The following is a 10,612-nucleotide window of genomic DNA, read 5'->3' on the forward strand; positions in this document are numbered from 1 at the left end:
CCTTCTGCCTGTCCTCTACTCAAACCACAATATGGGCAACAATTTGTTGCTTCTCTAGATGTTGGATGCCTGTACGAATAAAGGAATCTAATGGAAAGTTTAGAACACTTTGAAAAGCCATATACATTTTTTATAATTTCTGTAAATGTGTTTTTGCTGTTGAACATTTCTCATGTTAGTTGTTTCTGCAGAAATTTTGTTCTATAACAAGACACCAAGTAATCTTAGTACATTAGATAATGACAAAGTATTCCAACAATTAAAATCCTCATTTATTGAATATTATTGTTAAGTTCATTATATTCAAACAATGCACATGGAAAAAAAAACATTTGTGTTCACTGAAAGTAAACCATTTGTTAGATATCAATTGATCTTAATGAAGATTATTGTTAGATATCAACTGATAACTATCCTGGCAGAAGTAAGGTGATGCTATTTTGAAAAGGTAAAATTCTAGGTCAACAATAAATCTTTGTCTGTTTTTACCATGGCTTTTATGATTTATTGCCAACAATGGTGACAGTGAGATGTTTAAAATATTGTTTAGTATAGAAGTATCATTGTTTGAGTATTATGTTTCAAGGTAGTATTCTCCTTAAATATCATATATTGTTTATTGAATGTTAAATACAGGACTTCTTTTTATTTCTTAAATGAACATTTGATGCCGTTTCATTGATGTGCATAGGTGGAAGTTAACAAATGAAATGTTAGATTTTTTAACAATTTTGTAAAATGAAGCATAATCAAAAATCAAGTTCACATTATTATATAAAATAAAACTTTAATAATAGATCTAACTAATAAAGGAAAATTTCCAAGTTCCTTTGCAGAAGATGTAAGCATGATTTAAAAAAAAAGTTTGCATTTTGTATAAAAGCATCAGCTTTTCTGTGTAAAGAGTAACTAGATGAGTATTTTTGATGTTTTAAAGGAAATGTGTAATATATAAAGTCATAAGAGTAAAGTATAAAAGAATACTCTAATAGCAGAGACATGCAAGACACTTGCATTCAAATTAGTATCTTTATTGCAACAGTATTTCTTTAAATGCAGGATTTCTGTAATAATACAAAATAATTATAACCACAGACATCAAAATCTACAAGCCCACTTGTCTTAGGCCTAACATCAGTTAAGCCTTTATTAAGTACAGCCTATATTTGATAAAAAAGGTAAATTAACACCAACTTGTGTATGTTTTTTGCTTTAGTTTAGTTAAGACTAAACTTTACCATACTTAATACTATCAATAAATAAACTTATAATGTTATTCCATGACCTGACATTGGACGTTTTTAAAAACTTTAAGCTTTTAATATATTGATATACAAAATGACTACTAAAGCATATTTACATCCATTGAAATGAAGTGTGCACGCATGTACACTTAGATTGTAAGAGTGTGCTCATTTTCAGGAAAGACAAAAACTAAGGATTATTATTATTATAATAATTATTTCTCAATCACATAAATGATATGAAATTAAAATTTTTTTTTTCCTCTATCACTGTATATAGGTAGGGAAGAAGGAGCCTTCAGAAGATTTAGACAAGGCTTTGGAGTACATGAACAGAAAGACCAGGGATCTCCGTCGACAACTGCGTAAGGCTGTGGTTGACCACGTTTCTGACTCATTCCTGGAAACAAACGTTCCCCTCCTTGTGCTGATTGAGGCAGCAAAAGTAGGCAATGAAGAAGAAGTGGTAGAGTATTCACAGGTGTTTACTGAACACGCTAATAAACTGGTGGAGGTGAGTCTTATAGTTCCCTACTTATTAATCTTGAAACTTTGATTACTTGTGTCTCTACATGAAAACTGATATTGTTCAGTACAAATTTTGTACGTTTAAAAAGAAATGTGATATTTTCTAATATGATTCTGTATCTAACGGAATGTAGGGTTACTCATCTAAAACTAAATATTTAAAAAACTATTTGATTCATTTGGCCATAGCATAGTGGATTTATCGAACATCAAGGGTCTTTTTTGTTTTTTAACATTGAGAACAAAAATTAAAGTGACTTATAATTACTTCTATTACAAAATGATAAAATTTATGGTTTTGGTTTCCAATTTTTTCTATGAAAGGTGGCCAAGCTGGCTTGTTCTATGTCTAGTAATGAAGATGGTGTCAAGATGGTCTGGTATGCTGCATCTCAAATACAGAGTTTGTGTTCTCAGGTATTTTAAGAATTGTTTAATGTTTGTCTTTTGAATTTATGATAGATGAGTTAAATTTTACCTTACATATATGAATATTTCAATATGCCACACAAAATAGAGTTGGTGCAGTGATAACCATCTGAAGCAAAATCTTATTTCCTCTGAACTGTGTTGTACTACCAGAAATAGTGAAGGCTATTTCACTAAATAGTACAATGGAAAATCAAAACACTGTCAAGAAAAGGTTGTTTAAATTGGAGTATTTAAACAATAAGTAATTCCACCCTTAACCACACACCTGATGGAGATAATTTGTTAGTTTTTTTTATGTAAAGGCTGCAAGAAAAAAACTTTTTTTTTTTTCCTTTAGGAAATCCCTCCTCATTTTCTCTCCAATAACAGTAAAAGTATGCTGATGATGACAAAACCTTGTCGAAATGTTGTACATTTGCTGTTATATTAAAGTTTTTTTTCATTACCCATTCAAGCCATCTCCAAGCCTTATTAGTCTCTTGATTAGTTTTCTTTCATAATGAAACAGAACACTAATTATAGCCTACTACTGACTCATCATAAATCATTGGAAGTGGTAAAGTTTGATAAAAAAAAAATGTTGTTGGTAACTTTTGGATATCCACATAATTTTCATTGTTGTAAAGCTTTAATTACAACTCTCCCTTTCTTTCATTCTCTCTCTCTCTCTTTTTTTATTTGTTATTACACACACACACTGTAGTTCTGTTTGAGTGTACATTTTCATTGTTGTTTCTATTATGCCTTCTTCCCATAGGTAATCAATGCAGCTCAAATTCTGGCTGCCCGTCCACGTTCCAAGATTGCTCAAGAAAACATGGATGCCTTTAAGGATACTTGGGAAAATCATGTTCGCATCTTGACCGAGGCTGTTGATGATATTACTACCATTGATGACTTCCTGGCTGTTTCAGGTATTAAACGCTATTTGATGGGAAAATCAAAAATTATACTTTTACACTGATTAAATGTTTAATCATGTGCAAAGTACAAAACTGACGTTTATATGGGCTATATTAAATAATATGTTCATTATATAGTTCTGAGTTTATACTTCTTGTGCCAAAAAAGTCTTAAGCTTATTGTTTCACTTGAAATAGGTCCCCCGTTGGGACAGCAGTAATTTTACGAATGCTAAAATCTGGTGTTCAATTCCCCAATGTGGCTTTGCTCAAAAACAACACTTGAAATAGAGTATAGAGAATGTATCTTTTAATGCTCTTAAATGTGTACTTGCTAATGCCTTACATTTCAATGCTATTTGAAATTTTCTAACCTATACCTAAATACATACCATTAAGTTTGTTTTTCATGCACCATAGGATTAAATCTGTGAATCACATATGAAATGTATAATAGTATAATATATTATATTTTACACAACAAGAAACAAATATTTTCTCTTTTGTTTGTTTCCAATTGGAAAAAGCTTCTCAAAATTATACATATAATTTGAAAAAGGTTACTTCTACATCCATTTGCAAATATTAAATTAAAAATGGGAGGAGTGGGGCTTTTTTTATGTGTGAACAATGAAGAAAGTGTGAAAACATTGGTTAATTCTGCTGTGACGTAAATATTCATAATTTTTGGCAAGTTCTGGAAATTTCTTTCTTTTTTCTTTTTACCAAAAACCCAGATAATCATATATTAGAAGATGTGAACAAGTGTGTTTTAGCCCTGCAAGAAGGAGATCCTGACACCTTAGATCGCACTGCTGGGGCTATTAGAGGGCGGTCAGCCCGTGTCTGTAATGTTGTTACTGCAGAAATGGATAATTATGAGCCTGGAATTTATACTGAACGTGTGTTGGAAGCTGTGGCTGTGTTGAGAGACCAGGGTAATCAAGTCTTATAATAGATTTCGACTGTGTTCATTTAATTTAATTGAAATAAGGAAAAACTAGCATAGTAAACCTAGTGAATGAAATCAAATATTCAAAAATTGAATTTATTTTTAATGCTTTAAATTAATATTAAAGTAATTTTTAATTGAAGAAGTTAAAGTGGGATAAGAAATATTCCAATGTTATATTTTCTAATAAAAATTTTGTTCACACATTGTTGCATTTAAAAAAAGAAAAAGATGTTGTTGATTTACAATTGTCAAATTTTTTCTCCTCCATTTTATTGCCCTCTAGTGGTTCAGCAGTAAGTCTGAGGGCTTATAACACTATAAATCAGGTTTCAATAACCCACAGTAGGTAGAACACAAATATCATGTTGCGTAGCTTTGTGCTTAAAACAAATCATTTCAATCGGTCTTTATTAAAGTTTGTGTTAGTTACAAAAGTTGAATTTTTTTTTTATAATTACAAACACAAATTTGAAAACCTATAACACAAATGTTTTTGAAAAGTGAATTTATAATTTTACGTGTCGATTATTAAAAAATAACGTGCATATTTAGTAATATGTTAATTATACTTTACAAAATAGTTTATGGTAATTCATCTTGACATTAAAAATTTACCATTTTCAGTTTTTGGTGTGAAATCAAATAATCCTATTAACAGTAGCTGCATTATGCTTAAATCGTTTAATTAAATATTTTTTCTAGTTATGCCTAACTTTGCCCAGAGAGTTGAAATAGCAGTTGAAGCACTGAGTTCAAGTTCTCAAAAGGATGTAGATGAAAATGAATTTATTGATGCTTCACGCCTTGTATATGATGGAGTGAGAGAAATAAGAAGAGCTGTGTTGATGAACAGGGTAAGAACATTTCTGTTAGTGGCTCCGATAGAGTAAGATAAAAAAACAAAAGCTGTGTTGATGAACAGGGTAAGAACATTTCTGTTAGTGGCTCCGATAGAGTAAGATAAAAAAACAAAAGCTGTGTTGATGAACAAGACATGTACATTTCCATTAGTGGCTCTGATAGAGTAAGATAAAAAATAAAAGCTGTGTTGATCAACAAGACATGAACATTTCCATTAGTGGCTCCGATAGAGTAAGATAAAAAATAAAAGCTGTGTTGATAAACAGGACACGTACATTTCCATTAGTGGCTCCGATAGAGTAAGATAAAAAATAAAAGCTGTGTTGATAAACAGGACATGTACATTTCAGTTAGTTGCTTTGATAGAGTAAGATAGATAACGAAATATGTGTATCTTTTTATTTAAAATCACATCAATTGTAGTAAGATTCTTAAAGAACTTCTGTGAAGAAACTAAATATTTATAATGATGCAGTGTCATTGGTTCAGTTCTATCAGGGTATCTGAAAAACTGATTTGTTCAGGTTTATCAGAATATCTGAAAAACTGATTTGTTAGGGTCTATCAAGGTATCGGAAAAACTGACATTATGTAAATTCTTATTACAGACTGCAGAGGAGTTGGATTCTGAGACAGAAATAGAATACGAAGAAAATACCTATGACACTAGGAGCAAATGTAAGCATATCCTTGTACTCTGGATACGACTGTGTGTGGGTAAATAAATGGGAAGGAGAATATTTATCGGACTAGTTAGATCAGTTTGTGTACATGTAGCAGGTGCAGTGTGTATTAATGATTCTTTTTTTAAACTAATATACATTCAATATATAATGTTTCAAAATAGTGGGCATTTTCACGGAGATTGTACCCTATAATGTTTGTTAGTGTTTTTGAATTATACAAACATACACTGCAGACATTGTATAAAGAGTCCAGTATTTATTTAATGTTAATACATCTTGAATGATCTAAATGGAGATTTTAGTATGCCAAATTATATGATCTTTTTACGTTACTTCACAAATCAGGTAAATTATTGGAGTTTATATTGGAATTGAATGTTTATGAACATAATTTGTTTCGTATATTTTCTTCAATATCTAGCAAGTGCCCATACTGACTTTGATGAGTATCCAGAAATTAGTGGCATCAGTAATACCAGAGTAAGCATTGTTTTTGTTACATTGTCATTGTTATGTTGAATATGACTAATAACGACAATTAGATCATTATTCAGGGTGTAAGAATTGTTTTTACGTGGCATTGTCTTTGTTACAACTATGTTAGAGGCATCAAACTAAAAGTCATATGGATTATTTAATATTCACAGGTTAGGCATTATTTTATGTTAAATACTTACCATTACCAATGTGCTAAATATAAATAATAGAAATCTCATCATTATCAGTAGAGGAAACATTATAACACTCTTCAAGATAACTTGTAACATTAGAGTTAGCAAAGCGTAAACCCATGAATTTTGCACGATCATTTTGATAACCAAGGTACCACATGATGGCCTTAAGAGAAATTGACTGTTGCAAACATAACATGCAGTAATGTCTGTTGACAGTTTGCCACACCTGTGGATCACACGAACAAAACCTGTGTCAGAGAATAATATATATATATATATATATTCAATAACTATTTTATTTTGTAAAGCTGTAGGTTTGATCTGTCCTCAGATGGTTCAGCAGTAAGTTTATGGACATATCTTTTTTTTCCAATTTCTACTACACTTTATATCCAGTCCTCTGTATTTATTTACAAGCTGACTTTCAGTAATTTCCAGTCCTTGTCCATGTTGGCATTCATTTTATACTCTTAAGAAATCAATTGCACAATTAATAATCGGTAAGAATTAACTGAACCACCATCAAAACCAAAACAGGCAAGAAAATGCTAAAGTTTGTTGTTCGATTCCCCCCATGGTGGACCAAGCACAGATAGCCTATTGTGTAGTTTAGATGGACACTTAAACAGTCCTAACTTTTGCTTCACTTTCTTTGATGCATGGTCAATAATCTTAACTTGGCTAGAACTGAATGTGAATTTAATGTTTTCATTATCGCTGCATGTGTATGTTTTAAAAATAACATAACTTGGTCATTTATGCATTGTTAACAATAGCAAAATTACTATTGCATTTTGATAAATTTTTTTGTTAATTATTTTGCAATAAAAACGGTTTTTAAAATGATTGGCAGAAATGTTTACTAATAATGTATCAACATAAAATCTAAATTTTCTTTCGTGTTTTGTAAAAATATTTGCTATTTAGAGGAGTAAATGTTTTTGTGCAAGAAAAATACAACTGATATTAAAATTGTAAAATTGCTCAATGTAAAAAGAGATTTTTTTTAGGTTTTAAGAAATTGATAAAATCTGTCACTCTTGGTAAACTTTTTTATTCTTTTGTTCAGGATGCATATCGTTTTGTGTCCGAGGAAGAGAAGCAGAAAATAGCTGCCCAGGTAGAAACATTTCGTACAGAGAAAAGCAAGTTTGATCGAGAGGTAGCAAAGTGGGATGACACTGGGAATGATGTCATAGTTCTAGCCAAAGAGATGTGCGTGATAATGATGGAGATGACGGATTTCACACGGTAAGAAATACAGAAACTATTACAGCAGCAAAACAAGAGGACTGAAGAGAGCAATGTTTCAATATCTTGATTTTTTTTTTTTTCACATGATTTGATCTAATTATCTTAAGGTTACAATACTCTTTAGTAAATGTTTGAAAAATATACTTTTAAATGATATAAAAAGAAGCTCAAGTTGTGAAAGTAATATGTACGCACGCACACATGCACGTTGGATCTGACTAGTTTCATTCAAAAATTTAAAATAAATTTTACATATTCTTTTGTCCAATCAGCCATTATATTTGATTCTAGGGAAGGGTAAAGTTAGCAACATTAGTGAAACATGCTTTAATTTTGGTTTTGAAAGATGTGGAATACCGTGGCAGAATGTTGTGATCTAACATTTAATGATCAAATAACTTTCATCCAAATTTATTTTGTACAGAATTTTATTTACATATAAAAACCAATTTTATTTTTCTAACTTTTTATTAGTAGTCTTAAGATCTATATGATAAAAAGTTGCTAAGCTAAGTTTTAAAAATTCCATAAGCTACGTAGCATATTGGCTTATCTTCTAGCTGTAAAAAGATATGTAAACTCCTTGGATGTATCTCAGTATAGTTATGTCACTAGGTGACAATTAAATGTTAAATCCTCATTAGTCCTTACTAGCGAGTTTCATCAGTTTTGCCTGATTAGAGAAAAAAGAAAATATATTTGTTGTTACTGTAGACCAAATGGTGTTATGAGTGTTATGGTTTCATACAACAGGGGTAAAGGACCACTGAAAACAGCCATGGATGTTATAAATGCAGCTAAAAGAATCTCAGAGTTTGGAACGAAAATGGACAAACTTGCAAAGACAATTGCAGATCAGGTGGGGAACAGTATCCATATATTTTATATAAAGTACAGGTTAGGGAAGTTAGTTGCAGATCAGGTGGGGAACATTATCCAAATATTTTGTATAAAGTTGAGGTCAGGAAAGTTAATTTGTGTGTTCTTTTGACACATTTTGGTTGCAGAAGGAGGACTATAGAAAACTTTAAATAAAACCTTTCAATTATAATTTTAGTAATAGACATAAAAAGAGTAAACATTGAAGATATAACTTAAAGAAATAGAATTATTTGTTTGATCTTGCAAAACACTAGATGAGGGCTATTTGTGCTAGCTATCCCTAATTTGGAAGTGATAAATTATAGGGAAAGCAGCTACTCAACATCACATACTACCATCTTTCTGGGATACTCTTGTCGTATGAAATAGTTAGATTTGACCATCACCCATATAATGCATCCATTGCCCCATACTATGAAGCATTATATCTTATAGTTGTGGTAATGGAGCACGAACATGAACCCTTTTTCACCGTGTTGTGCTTGGCCAGTTTTACACACGTGTGAAAATAAAAACTAGTGGAGTTTTGAGTCTTAAAAGCCAATTATCATAGCTGTAGAGTTCCACCAACCACAAAACCAATTGAGATGGACAGCTTAGTTGAGTAGGGCCTTCCTGTTTAATAAACATAATCACAAATCCTTCTTAATTTCTGCTTCTAAAAAAAAATCAAATCTTTCAAATGGGTAGTGCATCTCATCATTTCTGAAATATTGATTGGATTTTGAAGAAGTTCTGTTCATTAATGTTTAAAAACTTGTAACTCCAGAAGTTTGTTGTTGTTGTTGTACAGTATTCTATTATCATCTTTCTTGAAATCTAAAATACTTTTATTATTCAATGCTGACACAATGGGCTATTGATTTGACGTGGAATCTTTTGTTTACATTTCAGTGTCCCGAGTCCAACACTAAGAAAGATCTGTTGGCCTATCTTCAGCGGATTGCACTGTATTGTCAATCTTTTGTTTACATTTCAGTGTCCTGAGTCCAACACTAAGAAAGATCTGTTGGCCTATCTTCAGCGGATTGCACTGTATTGTCAATCTTTTGTTTACATTTCAATGTCCCGAGTCGAACACTAAGAAAGATCTGTTGGCTTGTCTTCAGAAGATTGCACTGTATTGTCAATCTTATGTTTACATTTCAGTGTCCCAAGTCCAACACTAAGAAAGATCTGTTGGCCTATCTTCAGCGGATTGCACTGTATTGTCATTTATTATTCAATGCTGACACAATGGGCTATTGATTTGACGTGGAATCTTTTGTTTACATTTCAGTGTCCTGAGTCCAACACTAAGAAAGATCTGTTGGCCTATCTTCAGCGGATTGCACTGTATTGTCATCAGCTGAATATCACAAGTAAGGTGAAAGCTGATGTACAGAATATATCTGGAAGCCTTATTGTTTCTGGGGTATGTAAGTTTATACTGTGTTTATGCTAAACTAAGCTGCATATAATTAAATAGCACCTTCAGTTTTTCTTGTCAATGTGTTCTATCATTATAGCTATAAATTATGTCAATGTGTTCTATTGTTAAAATTATTGTACGAAGATTCTAATATTTGAAATTTAGTACTTTTATCATAGAAAACTATTTATTCTATTTCAGTTTTATCAAATAAAAATTTTTAATTGTACTTAACTATTTTTTACATTTTATAATTGTTTTTTTTATGAGTAATAATGATGTATAAAGATGTATAAATGTGAGACTTCATTCTCTGCAGCTTTGTGACTTATTATAGTTGTGTTTGTTTAGTTCTTTGTGTATCTAAAGTAATAAAATAATGGTTTGTTATTTAGCATACAATAAATATTACATGCAGATCAAGAAGAACTCATCTTGTTTTACTGAAATAAGTGCATACAAGTTTGGTCATTAAGTAAACTTGTCAAGACCAAGAGAATGGTTTGAGTAGAGGACAGGCAGAAGGAACAGTTGTTAGAAATAATTGAATAGAGCATGGTATAAATGTAGAGTAAATAAAGTAGTTGGTATTTATTGTTGGCTCTAACTACTTTATTTACTCTACATTTATACCATGCTCTATTCAATAGTATTTATTGTTGGCTCTAACTACTTTATTTACTCTACATTTATACCATGCTCTATTCAATAGTATTTATTGTTGGCTCTAACTACTTTATTTACTCTACATTTATACCATGCTCTATTCAATAGTATTTATTG

At 31.0% G+C, this 10,612-nt stretch overlaps 1 pseudogene; it reads left to right on the forward strand.

The window, feature by feature from the left end:
• LOC106469565 overlaps positions 1–9,588 on the forward strand; it is a 40,409-nt pseudogene extending 30,821 nt beyond the window's left edge.
• The last annotated feature ends 1,024 nt before the right edge of the window (positions 9,589–10,612 follow it).

The sequence above is a fragment of the Limulus polyphemus genome, unplaced genomic scaffold (genome assembly GCF_000517525.1).
Source record: "Limulus polyphemus unplaced genomic scaffold, Limulus_polyphemus-2.1.2 Scaffold3548, whole genome shotgun sequence".
Classification (NCBI taxonomy): domain Eukaryota; kingdom Metazoa; phylum Arthropoda; class Merostomata; order Xiphosura; family Limulidae; genus Limulus; species Limulus polyphemus.